Source organism: Myodes glareolus, chromosome 7 (assembly GCF_982192425.1).
Source record: "Myodes glareolus chromosome 7, mMyoGla1.1, whole genome shotgun sequence".
In the NCBI taxonomy this organism is placed as follows: domain Eukaryota; kingdom Metazoa; phylum Chordata; class Mammalia; order Rodentia; family Cricetidae; genus Myodes; species Myodes glareolus.
The window spans coordinates 111,719,515-111,747,460 of record NC_142032.1 but is presented as its reverse complement, the minus strand read 5'-3'; positions in this window follow the sequence as shown (position 1 = coordinate 111,747,460).

Below are 27,946 nucleotides of genomic sequence, written 5' to 3'. Positions count from 1 at the left end.
ACTTTCTAAATGCTGTCCTTTCAGAGAAAATCACTTTCCTTTGAAAGTGCCTTAAGCTACTTACAAGCATTCAACAGAAACTCACATGCGTTTCTCTGAAAGTGAAGCAGTCTGTTCCAACACTTCAATTCACTCTGCGAAGTGAATGGAGTGTTGCTTCACTTTCTAAATGCTGTCCTTTCAGAGAAAATCACTTTCCTTTGAAAGTGCCTTCAGCTACTTACAAGCATTCAGCAGAAACTCACATGCATTTCTCTGAAAGAGAAGCAGTCTGTTCCAACACTTCAATTCACTGTGCGAAGTGAATGGAGTTTGGCTTCACTTTCTAAATTATGTCCTTTCAGAGAAAATCACTTTCCTTTGAAAGTGCCTTAAGCAACTTGTTAGCATTCACAAGAAACACTAATGCGTTTCTATGAAAGAGAAGCACTCTGTTCCAACACTTCAGTTCACTGCACGAAGTGAATGGAGTGTTGCTTCACTTTCTAAATGCTGTCCTTTCAGAGAAAATCACTTTCCTTTGAAAGTGCTTTAAGCTACTTGCAAGCATGAGGAAGAAACTCACATGCGTTTCTCTGAAAGAGAAGCAGTCTGTTCCAACACTTCAATTCACTGTGCGAAGTGAATGGAGTGTTGCTTCACTTTCTAAATGCTGTCCTTTCTGAGAAAATCACTTTCCTTTGAAAGTGCCTTAAGCTACTTGCAAGCATTAGGAAGAAACTCACATGCGTTTCTCTGAAAGAGAAGCAGTCTGTTCCAACACTTCAATTCACTGTGTGAAGTGAATGGAGTGTTGCCTCACTTTCTAAATGCTGTCCTCTCAGAGAAAATCACTTTCCTTTGAAAGTGCCTTAAGCTACTTACAAGCATTCAACAGAAACTCACATGTGTTTCTCTGAAAGTGAAGCAGTCTGTTCCAACACTTCAATTCACTGTGCGAAGTGAATGGAGTGTTGCTTCACTTTCTAAATGATGTCCTTTCAGAGAAAATCACTTTCCTTTGAAAGTGCCTTAAGCTACTTACAAGCATTCAACAGAAACTCACATGCATTTCTCTGAAAGAGAAGCAGTCTGTTCCAACACTTTAATTCACTGTGCGAAGTGAATGGAGTGTTGCTTCACTTTCTAAATTATGTACTTTCAGAGAAAATCACTTTCCTTTGAAAGTGCCTTAAGCAACTTGCAAGCATTCACAAGAAACACTAATGCGTTTCTATGAAAGAGAAGCACTCTGTTCCAACACTTCAATTCACTGCACGAAGGGAATGGAGTGTTGCTTCACTTTCTAAATGCTGTCCTCTCAGAGAAAATCACTTTCCTTTGAAAGTGCCTTAAGCTACTTACAAGCATTCAACAGAAACTCACATGCGTTTCTCTGAAAGTGAAGCAGTCTGTTCCAACACTTCAATTCACTGTGCGAAGTGAATGGAGTGTTGCTTCACTTTCTAAATGCTGTCCTTTCAGAGAAAATCACTTTCCTTTGAAAGTGCCTTAAGCTACTTACAAGCATTCAACAGAAACTCACATGCATTTCTCTGAAAGAGAAGCAGTCTGTTCCAACACTTCCATTCACTGTGCGAAGTGAATGGAGTGTTGCTTCACTTTCTAAATTATGTCCTTTCAGAGAAAATCACTTTCCTTTGAAAGTGCCTTAAGCAACTTGCAAGCATTCACAAGAAACACTAATGCGTTTCTATGAAAGAGAAGCACTCTGTTCCAACACTTCAATTCACTGCACGAAGGGAATGGAGTGTTGCTTCACTTTCTAAATGCTGTCCTTTCAGAGAAAATCACTTTCCTTTGAAAGTGCATTAAGCTACTTACAAGCATTCACCAGAAACTCACATGCGTTTCTCTGAAAGAGAAGCAGTCTGTTCCAACACTTCAATTCACTGTGCGAAGTGAATGGAGTGTTGCTTCACTTTCTAAATGCTGTCCTTTCAGAGAAAATCACTTTCCTTTGAAAGTGCCTTAAGCTACTTGCAAGCATTAGGAAGAAACTCACATGCGTTTCTCTGAAAGAGAAGCATTCTGTTCCAACACTACAATTCACTGTGCGAAGTGAATGGAGTGTTGCTTCACTTTCTAAATGCTGTCCTTTCTGAGAAAATCACTTTCCTTTGAAAGTGCCTTAAGCTACTTGCAAGCATTAGGAAGAAACTCACATGTGTTTCTCTGAAAGAGAAGCAGTCTGTTCCAAGACTTCAATTCACTGTGTGAAGTGAATGGAGTGTTGCCTCACTTTCTAAATGCTGTCCTCTCAGAGAAAATCACTTTCCTTTGAAAGTGCCTTAAGCTACTTACAAGCATTCACCAGAAACTCACATGCGTTTCTCTGAAAGAGAAGCAGTCTGTTCCAACACTTCAATTCACTGTGCGAAGTGAATGGAGTGTTGCTTCACTTTCTAAATGCTGTCCTTTCAGAGAAAATCACTTTCCTTTGAAAGTGCCTTAAGCAACTTGCAAGCATTCACAAGAAACACTAATGCGTTTCTATGAAAGAGAAGCACTCTGTTCCAACACTTCAATTCACTGCACGAAGTGAATGGAGTGTTGCTTCACTTTCTAAATGCTGTCCTTTCAGAGAAAATCACTTTCCTTTGAAAGTGCCTTAAGCTACTTGCAAGCATTAGGAAGAAACTCACATGTGTTTCTCTGAAAGAGAAGCAGTCTGTTCCAACACTTCAATTCACTGTGCGAAGTGAATGGAGTGTTGCCTCACTTTCTAAATGCTGTCCTTTCAGAGAAAATCACTTTCCGTTGATAGTGCCTTGAGCTACTTGCAAGCATTAGGAAGAAACTCACATCCGTTTCTCTGAAAGAGAAGCAGTCTGTTCCATCCCTTCAATTCACTGTGTGAAGTGAATAGAGTGTTGCCTCACTTTCTAAATGCTGTGCTTTCAGAGAAAATCACTTTCCTTTGAAAGTGCCTTAAGCTACTTACAAGCATTTAACAGAAACTCACATGCGTTTCACTGAAAGAGAAGCAGTCTGTTCCAATACTTCAATTCACTCTGCGCAGTGAATGGAGTATTGCTTCCCTTTCTAAATGCTGTCCTTTCAGAGAAAATCACTTTTCTTTGAAATTGCCTTAAGCTACTTACAAGCAATCAACAGAAACTCACATGCGTTTCTCTGAAAGAGAAGCAGTCTGTTCCAACACTTCAATTCACTGTGCGAAGTGAATGGAGTGTTGCTTCACTTTCTAAATTATGTCCTTTCAGAGAAAATCACTTTCCTTTGAAAGTGCCTTAAGCAACTTGCAAGCATTCACAAGAAACACTAATGAGTTTCTATGAAAGAGAAGCACTCTGTTCCAACACTTCAATTCACTGCACGAAGGGAATGGAGTGTTGCTTACTTTCTAAATGCTGTCCTTTCAGAGAAAATCACTTTCCTTTGAAAGTGCCTTAAGCTACTTACAAGCATTCACCAGAAACTCACATGCGTTTCTCTGAAAGAGAAGCAGTCTGTTCCAACACTTCAATTCACTGTGTGAAGTGAATGGAGTGTTGCTTCACTTTCTAAATGCTGTCCTTTCAGAGAAAATCACTTTCCTTTGAAAGTGCCTTAAGCTACTTGCAAGCATTAGTAAGAAACTCACATGCGTTTCTCTGAAAGAGAAGCAGTCTGTTCCAACACTTCAATTTACTGTGCGAAGTGAATGGAGTTTTGCTTCACTTTCTAAATTATGTCCTTTCAGAGAAAATCACTTTCCTTTGAAAGTGCCTTAAGCTACTTGCAAGCATTAGGAAGAAACTCACATGCGTTTCTCTGAAAGAGAAGCAGTCTGTTCCAACACTTCAATTCACTGTGTGAAGTGAATGGAGTGTTGCCTCACTTTCTAAATGCTGTCCTCACAGAGAAAATCACTTTCCTTTGAAAGTGCCTTAAGCTACTTACAAGCATTCAACAGAAACTCTCATGCATTTCTCTGAAAGAGAAGCAGTCTGTTCCAACACTTCAATTCACTGTGCGAAGTGAATGGAGTTTTGCTTCACTTTCTAAATTATGTCCTTTCAGAGAAAATCACTTTCCTTTGAAAGTGCCTTAAGCAACTTGTTAGCATTCACAAGAAACACTAATGCGTTTCTATGAAAGAGAAGCACTCTGTTCCAACACTTCAGTTCACTGCACGAAGTGAATGGAGTGTGGCTTCACTTTCTAAATGCTGTCCTTTCAGAGAAAATCACTTTCCTTTGAAAGTGCCTTAAGCTTCTTACAAGCATTCACCAGAAACTCACATGCGTTTCTCTGAAATAGAAGCAGTCGGTTCCAACACTTCAATTCACTGTGCGAAGTGAATGGAGTGTTGCTTCACGTTCTAAATGCTGTCCTTTCAGAGAAAATCACTTTCCTTTGAAAGTGCCTTAAGCTACTTGCAAGCATTAGGAAGAAACTCACATGCGTTTCTCTGAAAGAGAAGCAGTCTGTTCCAACACTTCAATTCACTGTGCGAAGTGAATGGAGTGTTGCCTCACTTTCTAAATACTGTCCTTTCAGAGAAAATCACTTTCCTTTGAAAGTGCCTTAAGCTACTTGCAAGCATTCGGAAGAAACTCACATGCGTTTCTCTGAAAGAGAAGCAGTCTGTTCCAACACTTCAATTCACTGTTTGAAGTGAAGGGAGTGTTGCTTCACTTTCTAAATGCTGTCCTTTCAGAGAAAATCACTTTCCTTTGAAAGTGCCTTAAGCTACTTACAAGCATTCACCAGAAACTCACATGCGTTTCTCTGAAAGAGAAGCAGTCTGTTCCAACACTTCAATTCACTCTGCGAAGTGAATGGAGTGTTGCTTCACTTTCTAAATGCTGTCCTTTCAGAGAAAATCACTTTCCTTTGAAAGTGCTTTAAGCTACTTGCAAGCATGAAGAAGAAACTCACATGCGTTTCTCTGAAAGAGAAGCAGTCTGTTCCAACACTTCAATTCACTGTGCGAAGTGAATGGAGTGTTGCTTCACTTTCTAAATGCTGTCCTTTCTGAGAAAATCACTTTCCTTTGAAAGTGCCTTAAGCTACTTGCAAGCATTAGGAAGAAACTCACATGCGTTTCTCTGAAAGAGAAGCAGTCTGTTCCAACACTTCAATTCACTGTGTGAAGTGAATGGAGTGTTGCCTCACTTTCTAAATGCTGTCCTCTCAGAGAAAATCACTTTCCTTTGAAAGTGCCTTAAGCTACTTACAAGCATTCAACAGAAACTCACATGTGTTTCTCTGAAAGTGAAGCAGTCTGTTCCAACACTTCAATTCACTCTGCGAAGTGAATGGAGTGTTGCTTCACTTTCTAAATGCTGTCCTTTCAGAGAAAATCACTTTCCTTTGAAAGTGCCTTAAGCTAATTACAAGCATTCAACAGAAACTCACATGCATTTCTCTGAAAGAGAAGCAGTCTGTTCCAACACTTCAATTCACTGTGCGAAGTGAATGGAGTGTTGCTTCACTTTCTAAATTATGTCCTTTCAGAGAAAATCACTTTCCTTTGAAAGTGCCTTAAGCAACTTGCAAGCATTCACAAGAAACACTAATGCATTTCTATGAAAGAGAAGCACTCTGTTCCAACACTTCAATTCACTGCACGAAGGGAATGGAGTGTTGCTTCACTTTCTAAATGCTGTCCTCTCAGAGAAAATCACTTTCCTTTGAAAGTGCCTTCAGCTACTTACAAGCATTCAGCAGAAACTCACATGCATTTCTCTGAAAGAGAAGCAGTCTGTTCCAACACTTCAATTCACTGTGCGAAGTGAATGGAGTGTTGCTTCACTTTCCAAATTATGTCCTTTCAGAGAAAATCACTTTCCTTTGAAAGTGCCTTAAACTACTTGCAAGCATTAGGAAGAAACTCACATGTGTTTCTCTGAAAGAGAAGCAGTCTGTTCCAACACTTCAGTTCACTGTGTGAAGTGAATGGAGTGTTTCCTCACTTTCTAAATGCTGTCCTTTCAGAGAAAATCACTTTCCTTTGAAAGTGCCTTAAGCTACTTACAAGCATTCAACAGAAACTCACATGCGTTTCTCTGAAAGAGAAGCAGTCTGTTCCAACACTTCAATTCACTGTGCGAAGTGAATGGAGTGTTGCTTCACTTTCTAAATTATGTCCTTTCAGAGAAAATCACTTTCCTTTGAAAGTGCCTTAAACTACTTGCAAGCATTAGGAAGAAACTCACATGCGTTTCTCTGAAAGAGAAGCAGTCTGTTCCAACACTTCAATTCACTGTGCGAAGTGAATGGAGTTTGGCTTCACTTTCTAAATTATGTCCTTTCAGAGAAAATCACTTTCCTTTGAAAGTGCCTTAAGCAACTTGTTAGCATTCACAAGAAACACTAATGCGTTTCTATGAAAGAGAAGCACTCTGTTCCAACACTTCAGTTCACTGCACAAAGTGAATGGAGTGTTGCTTCACTTTCTAAATGCTGTCCTTTCAGAGAAAATGACTTTCCTTTGAAAGTGCTTTAAGCTACTTGCAAGCATGAGGAAGAAACTCACATGCGTTTCTCTGAAAGAGAAGCAGTCTGTTCCAACACTTCAATTCACTGTGCGAAGTGAATGGAGTGTTGCTTCACTTTCTAAATGCTGTCCTTTCTGAGAAAATCACTTTCCTTTGAAAGTGCCTTAAGCTACTTGCAAGCATTAGGAAGAAACTCACATGCGTTTCTCTGAAAGAGAAGCAGTCTGTTCCAACACTTCAATTCACTGTGTGAAGTGAATGGAGTGTTGCCTCACTTTCTAAATGCTGTCCTCTCAGAGAAAATCACTTTCCTTTGAAAGTGCCTTAAGCTACTTACAAGCATTCAACAGAAACTCACATGTGTTTCTCTGAAAGTGAAGCAGTCTGTTCCAACACTTCAATTCACTGTGCGAAGTGAATGGAGTGTTGCTTCACTTTCTAAATGCTGTCCTTTCAGAGAAAATCACTTTCCTTTGAAAGTGCCTTAAGCTACTTACAAGCATTCAACAGAAACTCACATGCGTTTCTCTGAAAGAGAAGCAGTCTGTTCCAACATTTCAATTCACTGTGTGAAGTGAATGGAGTGTTGCCTCACTTTCTAAATGCTATACTTTCAGAGAAAATCACTTTCCTTTGAAAGTGCCTTAAGCTACTTACAAGCATTCAACAGAAACTCACATGCATTACTCTGAAAGAGAAGCAGTCTGTTCCAACACTTCAATTCACTGTGTGAAGTGAATGGAGTGCTGCCTCACTTTCTAAATGCTGTCCTTTAAGAGAAAATCACTTTCCTTTGAAAGTGCCTTCAGCTACTTACAAGCATTCAGCAGAAACTCACATGCATTTCTCTGAAAGAGAAGCAGTCTGTTCCAACACTTCAATTCACTGTGCGAAGTGAATGGAGTTTGGCTTCACTTTCTAAATTATGTCCTTTCAGAGAAAATCACTTTCCTTTGAAAGTGCCTTAAGCAACTTGTTAGCATTCACAAGAAACACTAATGCGTTTCTATGAAAGAGAAGCACTAGTTCCAACACTTCAGTTCACTGCACGAAGTGAATGGAGTGTTGCTTCACTTTCTAAATGCTGTCCTTTCAGAGAAAATCACTTTCCTTTGAAAGTGCTTTAAGCTACTTGCAAGCATGAGGAAGAAACTCACATGCGTTTCTCTGAAAGAGAAGCAGTCTGTTCCAACACTTCAATTCACTGTGCGAAGTGAATGGAGTGTTGCTTCACTTTCTAAATGCTGTCCTTTCTGAGAAAATCACTTTCCTTTGAAAGTGCCTTAAGCTACTTGCAAGCATTAGGAAGAAACTCACATGCGTTTCTCTGAAAGAGAAGCAGTCTGTTCCAACACTTCAATTCACTGTGTGAAGTGAATGGAGTGTTGCCTCACTTTCTAAATGCTGTCCTCTCAGAGAAAATCACTTTCTTTGAAAGTGCCTTAAGCTACTTACAAGCATTCAACAGAAACTCACATGTGTTTCTCTGAAAGTGAAGCAGTCTGTTCCAACACTTCAATTCACTGTGCGAAGTGAATGGAGTGTTGCTTCACTTTCTAAATGCTGTCCTTTCAGAGAAAATCACTTTCCTTTGAAAGTGCCTTAAGCTACTTACAAGCATTCAACAGAAACTCACATGCATTTCTCTGAAAGAGAAGCAGTCTGTTCCAACACTTTAATTCACTGTGCGAAGTGAATGGAGTGTTGCTTCACTTTCTAAATTATGTACTTTCAGAGAAAATCACTTTCCTTTGAAAGTGCCTTAAGCAACTTGCAAGCATTCACAAGAAACACTAATGCGTTTCTATGAAAGAGAAGCACTCTGTTCCAACACTTCAATTCACTGCACGAAGGGAATGGAGTGTTGCTTCACTTTCTAAATGCTGTCCTCTCAGAGAAAATCACTTTCCTTTGAAAGTGCCTTAAGCTACTTACAAGCATTCAACAGAAACTCACATGCGTTTCTCTGAAAGTGAAGCAGTCTGTTCCAACACTTCAATTCACTGTGCGAAGTGAATGGAGTGTTGCTTCACTTTCTAAATGCTGTCCTTTCAGAGAAAATCACTTTCCTTTGAAAGTGCCTTAAGCTACTTACAAGCATTCAACAGAAACTCACATGCATTTCTCTGAAAGAGAAGCAGTCTGTTCCAACACTTCAATTCACTGTGCGAAGTGAATGGAGTGTTGCTTCACTTTCTAAATTATGTCCTTTCAGAGAAAATCACTTTCCTTTGAAAGTGCCTTAAGCAACTTGCAAGCATTCACAAGAAACACTAATGCGTTTCTATGAAAGAGAAGCACTCTGTTCCAACACTTCAATTCACTGCACGAAGGGAATGGAGTGTTGCTTCACTTTCTAAATGCTGTCCTTTCAGAGAAAATCACTTTCCTTTGAAAGTGCATTAAGCTACTTACAAGCATTCACCAGAAACTCACATGCGTTTCTCTGAAAGAGAAGCAGTCTGTTCCAACACTTCAATTCACTGTGCGAAGTGAATGGAGTGTTGCTTCACTTTCTAAATTATGTCCTTTCAGAGAAAATCACTTTCCTTTGAAAGTGCCTTAAGCTACTTGCAAGCATTAGGAAGAAACTCACATGCGTTTCTCTGAAAGAGAAGCAGTCTGTTCCAACACTACAATTCACTGTGCGAAGTGAATGGAGTGTTGCTTCACTTTCTAAATGCTGTCCTTTCTGAGAAAATCACTTTCCTTTGAAAGTGCCTTAAGCTACTTGCAAGCATTAGGAAGAAACTCACATGCGTTTCTCTGAAAGAGAAGCAGTCTGTTCCAACACTACAATTCACTGTGCGAAGTGAATGGAGTGTTGCTTCACTTTCTAAATGCTGTCCTTTCTGAGAAAATCACTTTCCTTTGAAAGTGCCTTAAGCTACTTGCAAGCATTAGGAAGAAACTCACATGCGTTTCTCTGAAAGAGAAGCAGTCTGTTCCAACACTTCAATTCACTGTGTGAAGTGAATGGAGTGTTGCCTCACTTTCTAAATGCTGTCCTCTCAGAGAAAATCACTTTCTTTGAAAGTGCCTTAAGCTACTTACAAGCATTCAACAGAAACTCACATGTGTTTCTCTGAAAGTGAAGCAGTCTGTTCCAACACTTCAATTCACTGTGCGAAGTGAATGGAGTGTTGCTTCACTTTCTAAATGCTGTCCTTTCAGAGAAAATCACTTTCCTTTGAAAGTGCCTTAAGCTACTTACAAGCATTCAACAGAAACTCACATGCATTTCTCTGAAAGAGAAGCAGTCTGTTCCAACACTTTAATTCACTGTGCGAAGTGAATGGAGTGTTGCTTCACTTTCTAAATTATGTACTTTCAGAGAAAATCACTTTCCTTTGAAAGTGCCTTAAGCAACTTGCAAGCATTCACAAGAAACACTAATGCGTTTCTATGAAAGAGAAGCACTCTGTTCCAACACTTCAATTCACTGCACGAAGGGAATGGAGTGTTGCTTCACTTTCTAAATGCTGTCCTCTCAGAGAAAATCACTTTCCTTTGAAAGTGCCTTAAGCTACTTACAAGCATTCAACAGAAACTCACATGCGTTTCTCTGAAAGTGAAGCAGTCTGTTCCAACACTTCAATTCACTGTGCGAAGTGAATGGAGTGTTGCTTCACTTTCTAAATGCTGTCCTTTCAGAGAAAATCACTTTCCTTTGAAAGTGCCTTAAGCTACTTACAAGCATTCAACAGAAACTCACATGCGTTTCTCTGAAAGAGAAGCAGTCTGTTCCAACATTTCAATTCACTGTGTGAAGTGAATGGAGTGTTGCCTCACTTTCTAAATGCTATACTTTCAGAGAAAATCACTTTCCTTTGAAAGTGCCTTAAGCTACTTACAAGCATTCAACAGAAACTCACATGCATTACTCTGAAAGAGAAGCAGTCTGTTCCAACACTTCAATTCACTGTGTGAAGTGAATGGAGTGCTGCCTCACTTTCTAAATGCTGTCCTTTAAGAGAAAATCACTTTCCTTTGAAAGTGCCTTCAGCTACTTACAAGCATTCAGCAGAAACTCACATGCATTTCTCTGAAAGAGAAGCAGTCTGTTCCAACACTTCAATTCACTGTGCGAAGTGAATGGAGTTTGGCTTCACTTTCTAAATTATGTCCTTTCAGAGAAAATCACTTTCCTTTGAAAGTGCCTTAAGCAACTTGTTAGCATTCACAAGAAACACTAATGCGTTTCTATGAAAGAGAAGCACTCTGTTCCAACACTTCAGTTCACTGCACGAAGTGAATGGAGTGTTGCTTCACTTTCTAAATGCTGTCCTTTCAGAGAAAATCACTTTCCTTTGAAAGTGCTTTAAGCTACTTGCAAGCATGAGGAAGAAACTCACATGCGTTTCTCTGAAAGAGAAGCAGTCTGTTCCAACACTTCAATTCACTGTGCGAAGTGAATGGAGTGTTGCTTCACTTTCTAAATGCTGTCCTTTCTGAGAAAATCACTTTCCTTTGAAAGTGCCTTAAGCTACTTGCAAGCATTAGGAAGAAACTCACATGCGTTTCTCTGAAAAAGAAGCAGTCTGTTCCAACACTTCAATTCACTGTGTGAAGTGAATGGAGTGTTGCCTCACTTTCTAAATGCTGTCCTCTCAGAGAAAATCACTTTCTTTGAAAGTGCCTTAAGCTACTTACAAGCATTCAACAGAAACTCACATGTGTTTCTCTGAAAGTGAAGCAGTCTGTTCCAACACTTCAATTCGCTGTGCGAAGTGAATGGAGTGTTGCTTCACTTTCTAAATGCTGTCCTTTCAGAGAAAATCACTTTCCTTTGAAAGTGCCTTAAGCTACTTACAAGCATTCAACAGAAACTCACATGCATTTCTCTGAAAGAGAAGCAGTCTGTTCCAACACTTTAATTCACTGTGCGAAGTGAATGGAGTGTTGCTTCACTTTCTAAATTATGTACTTTCAGAGAAAATCACTTTCCTTTGAAAGTGCCTTAAGCAACTTGCAAGCATTCACAAGAAACACTAATGCGTTTCTATGAAAGAGAAGCACTCTGTTCCAACACTTCAATTCACTGCACGAAGGGAATGGAGTGTTGCTTCACTTTCTAAATGCTGTCCTCTCAGAGAAAATCACTTTCCTTTGAAAGTGCCTTAAGCTACTTACAAGCATTCAACAGAAACTCACATGCGTTTCTCTGAAAGTGAAGCAGTCTGTTCCAACACTTCAATTCACTGTGCGAAGTGAATGGAGTGTTGCTTCACTTTCTAAATGCTGTCCTTTCAGAGAAAATCACTTTCCTTTGAAAGTGCCTTAAGCTACTTACAAGCATTCAACAGAAACTCACATGCATTTCTCTGAAAGAGAAGCAGTCTGTTCCAACACTTCAATTCACTGTGCGAAGTGAATGGAGTGTTGCTTCACTTTCTAAATTATGTCCTTTCAGAGAAAATCACTTTCCTTTGAAAGTGCCTTAAGCAACTTGCAAGCATTCACAAGAAACACTAATGCGTTTCTATGAAAGAGAAGCACTCTGTTCCAACACTTCAATTCACTGCACGAAGGGAATGGAGTGTTGCTTCACTTTCTAAATGCTGTCCTTTCAGAGAAAATCACTTTCCTTTGAAAGTGCATTAAGCTACTTACAAGCATTCACCAGAAACTCACATGCGTTTCTCTGAAAGAGAAGCAGTCTGTTCCAACACTTCAATTCACTGTGCGAAGTGAATGGAGTGTTGCTTCACTTTCTAAATTATGTCCTTTCAGAGAAAATCACTTTCCTTTGAAAGTGCCTTAAGCTACTTGCAAGCATTAGGAAGAAACTCACATGCGTTTCTCTGAAAGAGAAGCAGTCTGTTCCAACACTACAATTCACTGTGCGAAGTGAATGGAGTGTTGCTTCACTTTCTAAATGCTGTCCTTTCTGAGAAAATCACTTTCCTTTGAAAGTGCCTTAAGCTACTTGCAAGCATTAGGAAGAAACTCACATGCGTTTCTCTGAAAGAGAAGCAGTCTGTTCCAACACTACAATTCACTGTGCGAAGTGAATGGAGTGTTGCTTCACTTTCTAAATGCTGTCCTTTCTGAGAAAATCACTTTCCTTTGAAAGTGCCTTAAGCTACTTGCAAGCATTAGGAAGAAACTCACATGCGTTTCTCTGAAAGAGAAGCAGTCTGTTCCAACACTTCAATTCACTGTGTGAAGTGAATGGAGTGTTGCCTCACTTTCTAAATGCTGTCCTCTCAGAGAAAATCACTTTCTTTGAAAGTGCCTTAAGCTACTTACAAGCATTCAACAGAAACTCACATGTGTTTCTCTGAAAGTGAAGCAGTCTGTTCCAACACTTCAATTCACTGTGCGAAGTGAATGGAGTGTTGCTTCACTTTCTAAATGCTGTCCTTTCAGAGAAAATCACTTTCCTTTGAAAGTGCCTTAAGCTACTTACAAGCATTCAACAGAAACTCACATGCATTTCTCTGAAAGAGAAGCAGTCTGTTCCAACACTTTAATTCACTGTGCGAAGTGAATGGAGTGTTGCTTCACTTTCTAAATTATGTACTTTCAGAGAAAATCACTTTCCTTTGAAAGTGCCTTAAGCAACTTGCAAGCATTCACAAGAAACACTAATGCGTTTCTATGAAAGAGAAGCACTCTGTTCCAACACTTCAATTCACTGCACGAAGGGAATGGAGTGTTGCTTCACTTTCTAAATGCTGTCCTCTCAGAGAAAATCACTTTCCTTTGAAAGTGCCTTAAGCTACTTACAAGCATTCAACAGAAACTCACATGCGTTTCTCTGAAAGTGAAGCAGTCTGTTCCAACACTTCAATTCACTGTGCGAAGTGAATGGAGTGTTGCTTCACTTTCTAAATGCTGTCCTTTCAGAGAAAATCACTTTCCTTTGAAAGTGCCTTAAGCTACTTACAAGCATTCAACAGAAACTCACATGCGTTTCTCTGAAAGAGAAGCAGTCTGTTCCAACATTTCAATTCACTGTGTGAAGTGAATGGAGTGTTGCCTCACTTTCTAAATGCTATACTTTCAGAGAAAATCACTTTCCTTTGAAAGTGCCTTAAGCTACTTACAAGCATTCAACAGAAACTCACATGCATTACTCTGAAAGAGAAGCAGTCTGTTCCAACACTTCAATTCACTGTGTGAAGTGAATGGAGTGCTGCCTCACTTTCTAAATGCTGTCCTTTAAGAGAAAATCACTTTCCTTTGAAAGTGCCTTCAGCTACTTACAAGCATTCAGCAGAAACTCACATGCATTTCTCTGAAAGAGAAGCAGTCTGTTCCAACACTTCAATTCACTGTGCGAAGTGAATGGAGTTTGGCTTCACTTTCTAAATTATGTCCTTTCAGAGAAAATCACTTTCCTTTGAAAGTGCCTTAAGCAACTTGTTAGCATTCACAAGAAACACTAATGCGTTTCTATGAAAGAGAAGCACTCTGTTCCAACACTTCAGTTCACTGCACGAAGTGAATGGAGTGTTGCTTCACTTTCTAAATGCTGTCCTTTCAGAGAAAATCACTTTCCTTTGAAAGTGCTTTAAGCTACTTGCAAGCATGAGGAAGAAACTCACATGCGTTTCTCTGAAAGAGAAGCAGTCTGTTCCAACACTTCAATTCACTGTGCGAAGTGAATGGAGTGTTGCTTCACTTTCTAAATGCTGTCCTTTCTGAGAAAATCACTTTCCTTTGAAAGTGCCTTAAGCTACTTGCAAGCATTAGGAAGAAACTCACATGCGTTTCTCTGAAAGAGAAGCAGTCTGTTCCAACACTTCAATTCACTGTGTGAAGTGAATGGAGTGTTGCCTCACTTTCTAAATGCTGTCCTCTCAGAGAAAATCACTTTCTTTGAAAGTGCCTTAAGCTACTTACAAGCATTCAACAGAAACTCACATGTGTTTCTCTGAAAGTGAAGCAGTCTGTTCCAACACTTCAATTCACTGTGCGAAGTGAATGGAGTGTTGCTTCACTTTCTAAATGCTGTCCTTTCAGAGAAAATCACTTTCCTTTGAAAGTGCCTTAAGCTACTTACAAGCATTCAACAGAAACTCACATGCATTTCTCTGAAAGAGAAGCAGTCTGTTCCAACACTTTAATTCACTGTGCGAAGTGAATGGAGTGTTGCTTCACTTTCTAAATTATGTACTTTCAGAGAAAATCACTTTCCTTTGAAAGTGCCTTAAGCAACTTGCAAGCATTCACAAGAAACACTAATGCGTTTCTATGAAAGAGAAGCACTCTGTTCCAACACTTCAATTCACTGCACGAAGGGAATGGAGTGTTGCTTCACTTTCTAAATGCTGTCCTCTCAGAGAAAATCACTTTCCTTTGAAAGTGCCTTAAGCTACTTACAAGCATTCAACAGAAACTCACATGCGTTTCTCTGAAAGTGAAGCAGTCTGTTCCAACACTTCAATTCACTGTGCGAAGTGAATGGAGTGTTGCTTCACTTTCTAAATGCTGTCCTTTCAGAGAAAATCACTTTCCTTTGAAAGTGCCTTAAGCTACTTACAAGCATTCAACAGAAACTCACATGCATTTCTCTGAAAGAGAAGCAGTCTGTTCCAACACTTCAATTCACTGTGCGAAGTGAATGGAGTGTTGCTTCACTTTCTAAATTATGTCCTTTCAGAGAAAATCACTTTCCTTTGAAAGTGCCTTAAGCAACTTGCAAGCATTCACAAGAAACACTAATGCGTTTCTATGAAAGAGAAGCACTCTGTTCCAACACTTCAATTCACTGCACGAAGGGAATGGAGTGTTGCTTCACTTTCTAAATGCTGTCCTTTCAGAGAAAATCACTTTCCTTTGAAAGTGCATTAAGCTACTTACAAGCATTCACCAGAAACTCACATGCGTTTCTCTGAAAGAGAAGCAGTCTGTTCCAACACTTCAATTCACTGTGCGAAGTGAATGGAGTGTTGCTTCACTTTCTAAATTATGTCCTTTCAGAGAAAATCACTTTCCTTTGAAAGTGCCTTAAGCTACTTGCAAGCATTAGGAAGAAACTCACATGCGTTTCTCTGAAAGAGAAGCAGTCTGTTCCAACACTACAATTCACTGTGCGAAGTGAATGGAGTGTTGCTTCACTTTCTAAATGCTGTCCTTTCTGAGAAAATCACTTTCCTTTGAAAGTGCCTTAAGCTACTTGCAAGCATTAGGAAGAAACTCACATGTGTTTCTCTGAAAGAGAAGCAGTCTGTTCCAAGACTTCAATTCACTGTGTGAAGTGAATGGAGTGTTGCCTCACTTTCTAAATGCTGTCCTCTCAGAGAAAATCACTTTCCTTTGAAAGTGCCTTAAGCTACTTACAAGCATTCACCAGAAACTCACATGCGTTTCTCTGAAAGAGAAGCAGTCTGTTCCAACACTTCAATTCACTGTGCGAAGTGAATGGAGTGTTGCTTCACTTTCTAAATGCTGTCCTTTCAGAGAAAATCACTTTCCTTTGAAAGTGCCTTAAGCAACTTGCAAGCATTCACAAGAAACACTAATGCGTTTCTATGAAAGAGAAGCACTCTGTTCCAACACTTCAATTCACTGCACGAAGTGAATGGAGTGTTGCTTCACTTTCTAAATGCTGTCCTTTCAGAGAAAATCACTTTCCTTTGAAAGTGCCTTAAGCTACTTGCAAGCATTAGGAAGAAACTCACATGTGTTTCTCTGAAAGAGAAGCAGTCTGTTCCAACACTTCAATTCACTGTGCGAAGTGAATGGAGTGTTGCCTCACTTTCTAAATGCTGTCCTTTCAGAGAAAATCACTTTCCTTTGATAGTGCCTTAAGCTTCTTGCAAGCATTAGGAAGAAACTCACATCCGTTTCTCTGAAAGAGAAGCAGTCTGTTCCATCCCTTCAATTCACTGTGTGAAGTGAATAGAGTGTTGCCTCACTTTCTAAATGCTGTGCTTTCAGAGAAAATCACTTTCCTTTGAAAGTGCCTTAAGCTACTTACAAGCATTTAACAGAAACTCACATGCGTTTCTCTGAAAGAGAAGCAGTCTGTTCCAATACTTCAATTCACTCTGCGAAGTGAATGGAGTATTGCTTCCCTTTCTAAATGCTGTCCTTTCAGAGAAAATCACTTTTCTTTGAAAGTGCCTTAAGCTACTTACAAGCATTCAACAGAAACTCACATGCGTTTCTCTGAAAGAGAAGCAGTCTGTTCCAACACTTCAATTCACTGTGCGAAGTGAATGGAGTGTTGCTTCACTTTCTAAATTATGTCCTTTCAGAGAAAATCACTTTCCTTTGAAAGTGCCTTAAGCAACTTGCAAGCATTCACAAGAAACACTAATGCGTTTCTATGAAAGAGAAGCACTCTGTTCCAACACTTCAATTCACTGCACGAAGGGAATGGAGTGTTGCTTACTTTCTAAATGCTGTCCTTTCAGAGAAAATCACTTTCCTTTGAAAGTGCCTTAAGCTACTTACAAGCATTCACCAGAAACTCACATGCGTTTCTCTGAAAGAGAAGCAGTCTGTTCCAACACTTCAATTCACTGTGTGAAGTGAATGGAGTGTTGCTTCACTTTCTAAATGCTGTCCTTTCAGAGAAAAACACTTTCCTTTGAAAGTGCCTTAAGCTACTTGCAAGCATTAGTAAGAAACTCACATGCGTTTCTATGAAAGAGAAGCAGTCTGTTCCAACACTTCAATTCACTGTGCGAAGTGAATGGAGTTTTGCTTCACTTTCTAAATTATGTCCTTTCAGAGAAAATCACTTTCCTTTGAAAGTGCCTTAAGCTACTTGCAAGCATTAGGAAGAAACTCACATGCGTTTCTCTGAAAGAGAAGCAGTCTGTTCCAACACTTCAATTCACTGTGTGAAGTGAATGGAGTGTTGCCTCACTTTCTAAATGCTGTCCTCTCAGAGAAAATCACTTTCCTTTGAAAGTGCCTTAAGCTACTTACAAGCATTCAACAGAAACTCACATGCGTTTCTCTGAAAGTGAAGCAGTCTGTTCCAACACTTCAATTCACTGTGCGAAGTGAATGGAGTGTTGCTTCACTTTCTAAATGCTGTCCTTTCAGAGAAAATCACTTTCCTTTGAAAGTGCCTTAAGCAACTTGTTAGCATTCACAAGAAACACTAATGCGTTTCTATGAAACAGAAGCACTCTGTTCCAACACTTCAGTTCACTGCACGAAGTGAATGGAGTGTTGCTTCACTTTCTAAATGCTGTCCTTTCAGAGAAAATCACTTTCCTTTGAAAGTGCCTTAAGCTTCTTACAAGCATTCACCAGAAACTCAAATGCGTTTCTCTGAAAGAGAAGCACTCTGTTCCAACACTTCAGTTCACTGCACGAAGTGAATGGAGTGTTGCTTCACTTTCTAAATGCTGTCCTTTCAGAGAAAATCACTTTCCTTTGATAGTGCATTAAGCTACTTGCAAGCATTAGGAAGAAACTCACATGCGTTTCTCTGAAAGAGAAGCAGTCTGTTCCAACACTTCAATTCACTGTGTGAAGTGAATGGAGTGCTGCCTCACTTTCTAAATGCTGTCCTTTCAGAGAAAATCACTTTCCTTTGAAAGTGCCTTAAGCTACTTACAAGCATTCAACAGAAACTCACATGCGTTTCTCTGAAAGTGAAGCAGTCTGTTCCAACACTTCAATTCACTCTGCGAAGTGAATGGAGTGTTGCTTCACTTTCTAAATGCTGTCCTTTCAGAGAAAATCACTTTCCTTTGAAAGTGCCTTCAGCTACTTACAAGCATTCAGCAGAAACTCACATGCATTTCTCTGAAAGAGAAGCAGTCTGTTCCAACACTTCAATTCACTGTGCGAAGTGAATGGAGTTTGGCTTCACTTTCTAAATTATGTCCTTTCAGAGAAAATCACTTTCCTTTGAAAGTGCCTTAAGCAACTTGTTAGCATTCACAAGAAACACTAATGCGTTTCTATGAAAGAGAAGCACTCTGTTCCAACACTTCAGTTCACTGCACGAAGTGAATGGAGTGTTGCTTCACTTTCTAAATGCTGTCCTTTCAGAGAAAATCACTTTCCTTTGAAAGTGCTTTAAGCTACTTGCAAGCATGAGGAAGAAACTCACATGCGTTTCTTTGAAAGAGAAGCAGTCTGTTCCAACACTTCAATTCACTGTGCGAAGTGAATGGAGTGTTGCTTCACTTTCTAAATGCTGTCCTTTCTGAGAAAATCACTTTCATTTGAAAGTGCCTTAAGCTACTTGCAAGCATTAGGAAGAAACTCACATGCGTTTCTCTGAAAGAGAAGCAGTCTGTTCCAACACTTCAATTCACTGTGTGAAGTGAATGGAGTGTTGCCTCACTTTCTAAATGCTGTCCTCTCAGAGAAAATCACTTTCCTTTGAAAGTGCCTTAAGCTACTTACAAGCATTCAACAGAAACTCACATGCGTTTCTCTGAAAGAGAAGCAGTCTGTTCCAACACTTCAATTCACTGTGCGAAGTGAATGGAGTGTTGCTTCACTTTCTAAATTATGTCCTTTCAGAGAAAATCACTTTCCTTTGAAAGTGCCTTAAGCAACTTGCAAGCATTCACAAGAAACACTAATGCGTTTCTATGAAAGAGAAGCACTCTGTTCCAACACTTCAATTCACTGCACGAAGGGAATGGAGTGTTGCTTACTTTCTAAATGCTGTCCTTTCAGAGAAAATCACTTTCCTTTGAAAGTGCCTTAAGATACTTACAAGCATTCACCAGAAACTCACATGCGTTTCTCTGAAAGAGAAGCAGTCTGTTCCAACACTTCAATTCACTGTGTGAAGTGAATGGAGTGTTGCTTCACTTTCTAAATGCTGTCCTTTCAGAGAAAATCACTTTCCTTTGAAAGTGCCTTAAGCTACTTGCAAGCATTAGTAAGAAACTCACATGCGTTTCTATGAAAGAGAAGCAGTCTGTTCCAACACTTCAATTCACTGTGCGAAGTGAATGGAGTTTTGCTTCACTTTCTAAATTATGTCCTTTCAGAGAAAATCACTTTCCTTTGAAAGTGCCTTAAGCTACTTGCAAGCATTAGGAAGAAACTCACATGCGTTTCTCTGAAAGAGAAGCAGTCTGTTCCAACACTTCAATTCACTGTGTGAAGTGAATGGAGTGTTGCCTCACTTTCTAAATGCTGTCCTCTCAGAGAAAATCACTTTCCTTTGAAAGTGCCTTAAGCTACTTACAAGCATTCAACAGAAACTCACATGCGTTTCTCTGAAAGTGAAGCAGTCTGTTCCAACACTTCAATTCACTGTGCGAAGTGAATGGAGTGTTGCTTCACTTTCTAAATGCTGTCCTTTCAGAGAAAATCACTTTCCTTTGAAAGTGCCTTAAGCAACTTGTTAGCATTCACAAGAAACACTAATGCGTTTCTATGAAACAGAAGCACTCTGTTCCAACACTTCAGTTCACTGCACGAAGTGAATGGAGTGTTGCTTCACTTTCTAAATGCTGTCCTTTCAGAGAAAATCACTTTCCTTTGAAAGTGCCTTAAGCTTCTTACAAGCATTCACCAGAAACTCACATGCGTTTCTCTGAAAGAGAAGCACTCTGTTCCAACACTTCAGTTCACTGCACGAAGTGAATGGAGTGTTGCTTCACTTTCTAAATGCTGTCCTTTCAGAGAAAATCACTTTCCTTTGATAGTGCATTAAGCTACTTGCAAGCATTAGGAAGAAACTCACATGCGTTTCTCTGAAAGAGAAGCAGTCTGTTCCAACACTTCAATTCACTGTGTGAAGTGAATGGAGTGCTGCCTCACTTTCTAAATGCTGTCCTTTCAGAGAAAATCACTTTCCTTTGAAAGTGCCTTAAGCTACTTACAAGCATTCAACAGAAACTCACATGCGTTTCTCTGAAAGTGAAGCAGTCTGTTCCAACACTTCAATTCACTCTGCGAAGTGAATGGAGTGTTGCTTCACTTTCTAAATGCTGTCCTTTCAGAGAAAATCACTTTCCTTTGAAAGTGCCTTCAGCTACTTACAAGCATTCAGCAGAAACTCACATGCATTTCTCTGAAAGAGAAGCAGTCTGTTCCAACACTTCAATTCACTGTGCGAAGTGAATGGAGTTTGGCTTCACTTTCTAAATTATGTCCTTTCAGAGAAAATCACTTTCCTTTGAAAGTGCCTTAAGCAACTTGTTAGCATTCACAAGAAACACTAATGCGTTTCTATGAAAGAGAAGCACTCTGTTCCAACACTTCAGTTCACTGCACGAAGTGAATGGAGTGTTGCTTCACTTTCTAAATGCTGTCCTTTCAGAGAAAATCACTTTCCTTTGAAAGTGCTTTAAGCTACTTGCAAGCATGAGGAAGAAACTCACATGCGTTTCTCTGAAAGAGAAGCAGTCTGTTCCAACACTTCAATTCACTGTGCGAAGTGAATGGAGTGTTGCTTCACTTTCTAAATGCTGTCCTTTCTGAGAAAATCACTTTCCTTTGAAAGTGCCTTAAGCTACTTGCAAGCATTAGGAAGAAACTCACATGCGTTTCTCTGAAAGAGAAGCAGTCTGTTCCAACACTTCAATTCACTGTGTGAAGTGAATGGAGTGTTGCCTCACTTTCTAAATGCTGTCCTCTCAGAGAAAATCACTTTCCTTTGAAAGTGCCTTAAGCTACTTACAAGCATTCAACAGAAACTCACATGTGTTTCTCTGAAAGTGAAGCAGTCTGTTCCAACACTTCAATTCACTGTGCGAAGTGAATGGAGTGTTGCTTCACTTTCTAAATGATGTCCTTTCAGAGAAAATCACTTTCCTTTGAAAGTGCCTTAAGCTACTTACAAGCATTCAACAGAAACTCACATGCATTTCTCTGAAAGAGAAGCAGTCTGTTCCAACACTTTAATTCACTGTGCGAAGTGAATGGAGTGTTGCTTCACTTTCTAAATTATGTACTTTCAGAGAAAATCACTTTCCTTTGAAAGTGCCTTAAGCAACTTGCAAGCATTCACAAGAAACACTAATGCGTTTCTATGAAAGAGAAGCACTCTGTTCCAACACTTCAATTCACTGCACGAAGGGAATGGAGTGTTGCTTCACTTTCTAAATGCTGTCCTCTCAGAGAAAATCACTTTCCTTTGAAAGTGCCTTAAGCTACTTACAAGCATTCAACAGAAACTCACATGCGTTTCTCTGAAAGTGAAGCAGTCTGTTCCAACACTTCAATTCACTGTGCGAAGTGAATGGAGTGTTGCTTCACTTTCTAAATGCTGTCCTTTCAGAGAAAATCACTTTCCTTTGAAAGTGCCTTAAGCTACTTACAAGCATTCAACAGAAACTCACATGCATTTCTCTGAAAGAGAAGCAGTCTGTTCCAACACTTCCATTCACTGTGCGAAGTGAATGGAGTGTTGCTTCACTTTCTAAATTATGTCCTTTCAGAGAAAATCACTTTCCTTTGAAAGTGCCTTAAGCAACTTGCAAGCATTCACAAGAAACACTAATGCGTTTCTATGAAAGAGAAGCACTCTGTTCCAACACTTCAATTCACTGCACGAAGGGAATGGAGTGTTGCTTCACTTTCTAAATGCTGTCCTTTCAGAGAAAATCACTTTCCTTTGAAAGTGCATTAAGCTACTTACAAGCATTCACCAGAAACTCACATGCGTTTCTCTGAAAGAGAAGCAGTCTGTTCCAACACTTCAATTCACTGTGCGAAGTGAATGGAGTGTTGCTTCACTTTCTAAATGCTGTCCTTTCAGAGAAAATCACTTTCCTTTGAAAGTGCCTTAAGCTACTTGCAAGCATTAGGAAGAAACTCACATGCGTTTCTCTGAAAGAGAAGCAGTCTGTTCCAACACTACAATTCACTGTGCGAAGTGAATGGAGTGTTGCTTCACTTTCTAAATGCTGTCCTTTCTGAGAAAATCACTTTCCTTTGAAAGTGCCTTAAGCTACTTGCAAGCATTAGGAAGAAACTCACATGTGTTTCTCTGAAAGAGAAGCAGTCTGTTCCAAGACTTCAATTCACTGTGTGAAGTGAATGGAGTGTTGCCTCACTTTCTAAATGCTGTCCTCTCAGAGAAAATCACTTTCCTTTGAAAGTGCCTTAAGCTACTTACAAGCATTCACCAGAAACTCACATGCGTTTCTCTGAAAGAGAAGCAGTCTGTTCCAACACTTCAATTCACTGTGCGAAGTGAATGGAGTGTTGCTTCACTTTCTAAATGCTGTCCTTTCAGAGAAAATCACTTTCCTTTGAAAGTGCCTTAAGCAACTTGCAAGCATTCACAAGAAACACTAATGCGTTTCTATGAAAGAGAAGCACTCTGTTCCAACACTTCAATTCACTGCACGAAGTGAATGGAGTGTTGCTTCACTTTCTAAATGCTGTCCTTTCAGAGAAAATCACTTTCCTTTGAAAGTGCCTTAAGCTACTTGCAAGCATTAGGAAGAAACTCACATGTGTTTCTCTGAAAGAGAAGCAGTCTGTTCCAACACTTCAATTCACTGTGCGAAGTGAATGGAGTGTTGCCTCACTTTCTAAATGCTGTCCTTTCAGAGAAAATCACTTTCCGTTGATAGTGCCTTGAGCTACTTGCAAGCATTAGGAAGAAACTCACATCCGTTTCTCTGAAAGAGAAGCAGTCTGTTCCATCCCTTCAATTCACTGTGTGAAGTGAATAGAGTGTTGCCTCACTTTCTAAATGCTGTGCTTTCAGAGAAAATCACTTTCCTTTGAAAGTGCCTTAAGCTACTTACAAGCATTTAACAGAAACTCACATGCGTTTCACTGAAAGAGAAGCAGTCTGTTCCAATACTTCAATTCACTCTGCGAAGTGAATGGAGTATTGCTTCCCTTTCTAAATGCTGTCCTTTCAGAGAAAATCACTTTTCTTTGAAATTGCCTTAAGCTACTTACAAGCAATCAACAGAAACTCACATGCGTTTCTCTGAAAGAGAAGCAGTCTGTTCCAACACTTCAATTCACTGTGCGAAGTGAATGGAGTGTTGCTTCACTTTCTAAATTATGTCCTTTCAGAGAAAATCACTTTCCTTTGAAAGTGCCTTAAGCAACTTGCAAGCATTCACAAGAAACACTAATGAGTTTCTATGAAAGAGAAGCACTCTGTTCCAACACTTCAATTCACTGCACGAAGGGAATGGAGTGTTGCTTACTTTCTAAATGCTGTCCTTTCAGAGAAAATCACTTTCCTTTGAAAGTGCCTTAAGCTACTTACAAGCATTCACCAGAAACTCACATGCGTTTCTCTGAAAGAGAAGCAGTCTGTTCCAACACTTCAATTCACTGTGTGAAGTGAATGGAGTGTTGCTTCACTTTCTAAATGCTGTCCTTTCAGAGAAAATCACTTTCCTTTGAAAGTGCCTTAAGCTACTTGCAAGCATTAGTAAGAAACTCACATGCGTTTCTCTGAAAGAGAAGCAGTCTGTTCCAACACTTCAATTCACTGTGCGAAGTGAATGGAGTTTTGCTTCACTTTCTAAATTATGTCCTTTCAGAGAAAATCACTTTCCTTTGAAAGTGCCTTAAGCTACTTGCAAGCATTAGGAAGAAACTCACATGCGTTTCTCTGAAAGAGAAGCAGTCTGTTCCAACACTTCAATTCACTGTGTGAAGTGAATGGAGTGTTGCCTCACTTTCTAAATGCTGTCCTCACAGAGAAAATCACTTTCCTTTGAAAGTGCCTTAAGCTACTTACAAGCATTCAACAGAAACTCTCATGCATTTCTCTGAAAGAGAAGCAGTCTGTTCCAACACTTCAATTCACTGTGCGAAGTGAATGGAGTTTTGCTTCACTTTCTAAATTATGTCCTTTCAGAGAAAATCACTTTCCTTTGAAAGTGCCTTAAGCAACTTGCAAGCATTCACAAGAAACACTAATGCGTTTCTATGAAAGAGAAGCACTCTGTTCCAACACTTCAGTTCACTGCACGAAGTGAATGGAGTGTGGCTTCACTTTCTAAATGCTGTCCTTTCAGAGAAAATCACTTTCCTTTGAAAGTGCCTTAAGCTTCTTACAAGCATTCACCAGAAACTCACATGCGTTTCTCTGAAAGAGAAGCAGTCGGTTCCAACACTTCAATTCACTGTGCGAAGTGAATGGAGTGTTGCTTCACGTTCTAAATGCTGTCCTTTCAGAGAAAATCACTTTCCTTTGAAAGTGCCTTAAGCTACTTGCAAGCATTAGGAAGAAACTCACATGCGTTTCTCTGAAAGAGAAGCAGTCTGTTCCAACACTTCAATTCACTGTGCGAAGTGAATGGAGTGTTGCCTCACTTTCTAAATACTGTCCTTTCAGAGAAAATCACTTTCCTTTGAAAGTGCCTTAAGCTACTTGCAAGCATTCGGAAGAAACTCACATGCGTTTCTCTGAAAGAGAAGCAGTCTGTTCCAACACTTCAATTCACTGTTTGAAGTGAAGGGAGTGTTGCTTCACTTTCTAAATGCTGTCCTTTCAGAGAAAATCACTTTCCTTTGAAAGTGCCTTAAGCTACTTACAAGCATTCACCAGAAACTCACATGCGTTTCTCTGAAAGAGAAGCAGTCTGTTCCAACACTTCAATTCACTCTGCGAAGTGAATGGAGTGTTGCTTCACTTTCTAAATGCTGTCCTTTCAGAGAAAATCACTTTCCTTTGAAAGTGCTTTAAGCTACTTGCAAGCATGAGGAAGAAACTCACATGCGTTTCTCTGAAAGAGAAGCAGTCTGTTCCAACACTTCAATTCACTGTGCGAAGTGAATGGAGTGTTGCTTCACTTTCTAAATGCTGTCCTTTCTGAGAAAATCACTTTCCTTTGAAAGTGCCTTAAGCTACTTGCAAGCATTAGGAAGAAACTCACATGCGTTTCTCTGAAAGAGAAGCAGTCTGTTCCAACACTTCAATTCACTGTGTGAAGTGAATGGAGTGTTGCCTCACTTTCTAAATGCTGTCCTCTCAGAGAAAATCACTTTCCTTTGAAAGTGCCTTAAGCTACTTACAAGCATTCAACAGAAACTCACATGTGTTTCTCTGAAAGTGAAGCAGTCTGTTCCAACACTTCAATTCACTCTGCGAAGTGAATGGAGTGTTGCTTCACTTTCTAAATGCTGTCCTTTCAGAGAAAATCACTTTCCTTTGAAAGTGCCTTAAGCTACTTACAAGCATTCAACAGAAACTCACATGCATTTCTCTGAAAGAGAAGCAGTCTGTTCCAACACTTCAATTCACTGTGCGAAGTGAATGGAGTGTTGCTTCACTTTCTAAATTATGTCCTTTCAGAGAAAATCACTTTCCTTTGAAAGTGCCTTAAGCAACTTGCAAGCATTCACAAGAAACACTAATGCATTTCTATGAAAGAGAAGCACTCTGTTCCAACACTTCAATGCACTGCACGAAGGGAATGGAGTGTTGCTTCACTTTCTAAATGCTGTCCTCTCAGAGAAAATCACTTTCCTTTGAAAGTGCCTTCAGCTACTTACAAGCATTCAGCAGAAACTCACATGCATTTCTCTGAAAGAGAAGCAGTCTGTTCCAACACTTCAATTCACTGTGCGAAGTGAATGGAGTGTTGCTTCACTTTCTAAATTATGTCCTTTCAGAGAAAATCACTTTCCTTTGAAAGTGCCTTAAACTACTTGCAAGCATTAGGAAGAAACTCACATGTGTTTCTCTGAAAGAGAAGCAGTCTGTTCCAACACTTCAGTTCACTGTGTGAAGTGAATGGAGTGTTTCCTCACTTTCTAAATGCTGTCCTTTCAGAGAAAATCACTTTCCTTTGAAAGTGCCTTAAGCTACTTACAAGCATTCAACAGAAACTCACATGCGTTTCTCTGAAAGAGAAGCAGTCTGTTCCAACACTTCAATTCACTGTGCGAAGTGAATGGAGTGTTGCTTCACTTTCTAAATTATGTCCTTTCAGAGAAAATCACTTTCCTTTGAAAGTGCCTTAAACTACTTGCAAGCATTAGGAAGAAACTCACATGCGTTTCTCTGAAAGAGAAGCAGTCTGTTCCAACACTTCAATTCACTGTGCGAAGTGAATGGAGTTTGGCTTCACTTTCTAAATTATGTCCTTTCAGAGAAAATCACTTTCCTTTGAAAGTGCCTTAAGCAACTTGTTAGCATTCACAAGAAACACTAATGCGTTTCTATGAAAGAGAAGCACTCTGTTCCAACACTTCAGTTCACTGCACAAAGTGAATGGAGTGTTGCTTCACTTTCTAAATGCTGTCCTTTCAGAGAAAATGACTTTCCTTTGAAAGTGCTTTAAGCTACTTGCAAGCATGAGGAAGAAACTCACATGCGTTTCTCTGAAAGAGAAGCAGTCTGTTCCAACACTTCAATTCACTGTGCGAAGTGAATGGAGTGTTGCTTCACTTTCTAAATGCTGTCCTTTCTGAGAAAATCACTTTCCTTTGAAAGTGCCTTAAGCTACTTGCAAGCATTAGGAAGAAACTCACATGCGTTTCTCTGAAAGAGAAGCAGTCTGTTCCAACACTTCAATTCACTGTGTGAAGTGAATGGAGTGTTGCCTCACTTTCTAAATGCTGTCCTCTCAGAGAAAATCACTTTCCTTTGAAAGTGCCTTAAGCTACTTACAAGCATTCAACAGAAACTCACATGTGTTTCTCTGAAAGTGAAGCAGTCTGTTCCAACACTTCAATTCACTGTGCGAAGTGAATGGAGTGTTGCTTCACTTTCTAAATGCTGTCCTTTCAGAGAAAATCACTTTCCTTTGAAAGTGCCTTAAGCTACTTACAAGCATTCAACAGAAACTCACATGCATTTCTCTGAAAGAGAAGCAGTCTGTTCCAACACTTCAATTCACTGTGCGAAGTGAATGGAGTGTTGCTTCACTTTCTAAATTATGTCCTTTCAGAGAAAATCACTTTCCTTTGAAAGTGCCTTAAGCAACTTGCAAGCATTCACAAGAAACACTAATGCGTTTCTATGAAAGAGAAGCACTCTGTTCCAACACTTCAATTCACTGCACGAAGGGAATGGAGTGTTGCTTCACTTTCTAAATGCTGTCCTTTCAGAGAAAATCACTTTCCTTTGAAAGTGCATTAAGCTACTTACAAGCATTCACCAGAAACTCACATGCGTTTCTCTGAAAGAGAAGCAGTCTGTTCCAACACTTCAATTCACTGTGCGAAGTGAATGGAGTGTTGCTTCACTTTCTAAATGCTGTCCTTTCAGAGAAAATCACTTTCCTTTGAAAGTGCCTTAAGCTACTTGCAAGCATTAGGAAGAAACTCACATGCGTTTCTCTGAAAGAGAAGCAGTCTGTTCCAACACTACAATTCACTGTGCGAAGTGAATGGAGTGTTGCTTCACTTTCTAAATGCTGTCCTTTCTGAGAAAATCACTTTCCTTTGGAAGTGCCTTAAGCTACTTGCAAGCATTAGGAAGAAACTCACATGTGTTTCTCTGAAAGAGAAGCAGTCTGTTCCAAGACTTCAATTCACTGTGTGAAGTGAATGGAGTGTTGCCTCACTTTCTAAATGCTGTCCTCTCAGAGAAAATCACTTTCCTTTGAAAGTGCCTTAAGCTACTTACAAGCATTCACCAGAAACTCACATGTGTTTCTCTGAAAGAGAAGCAGTCTGTT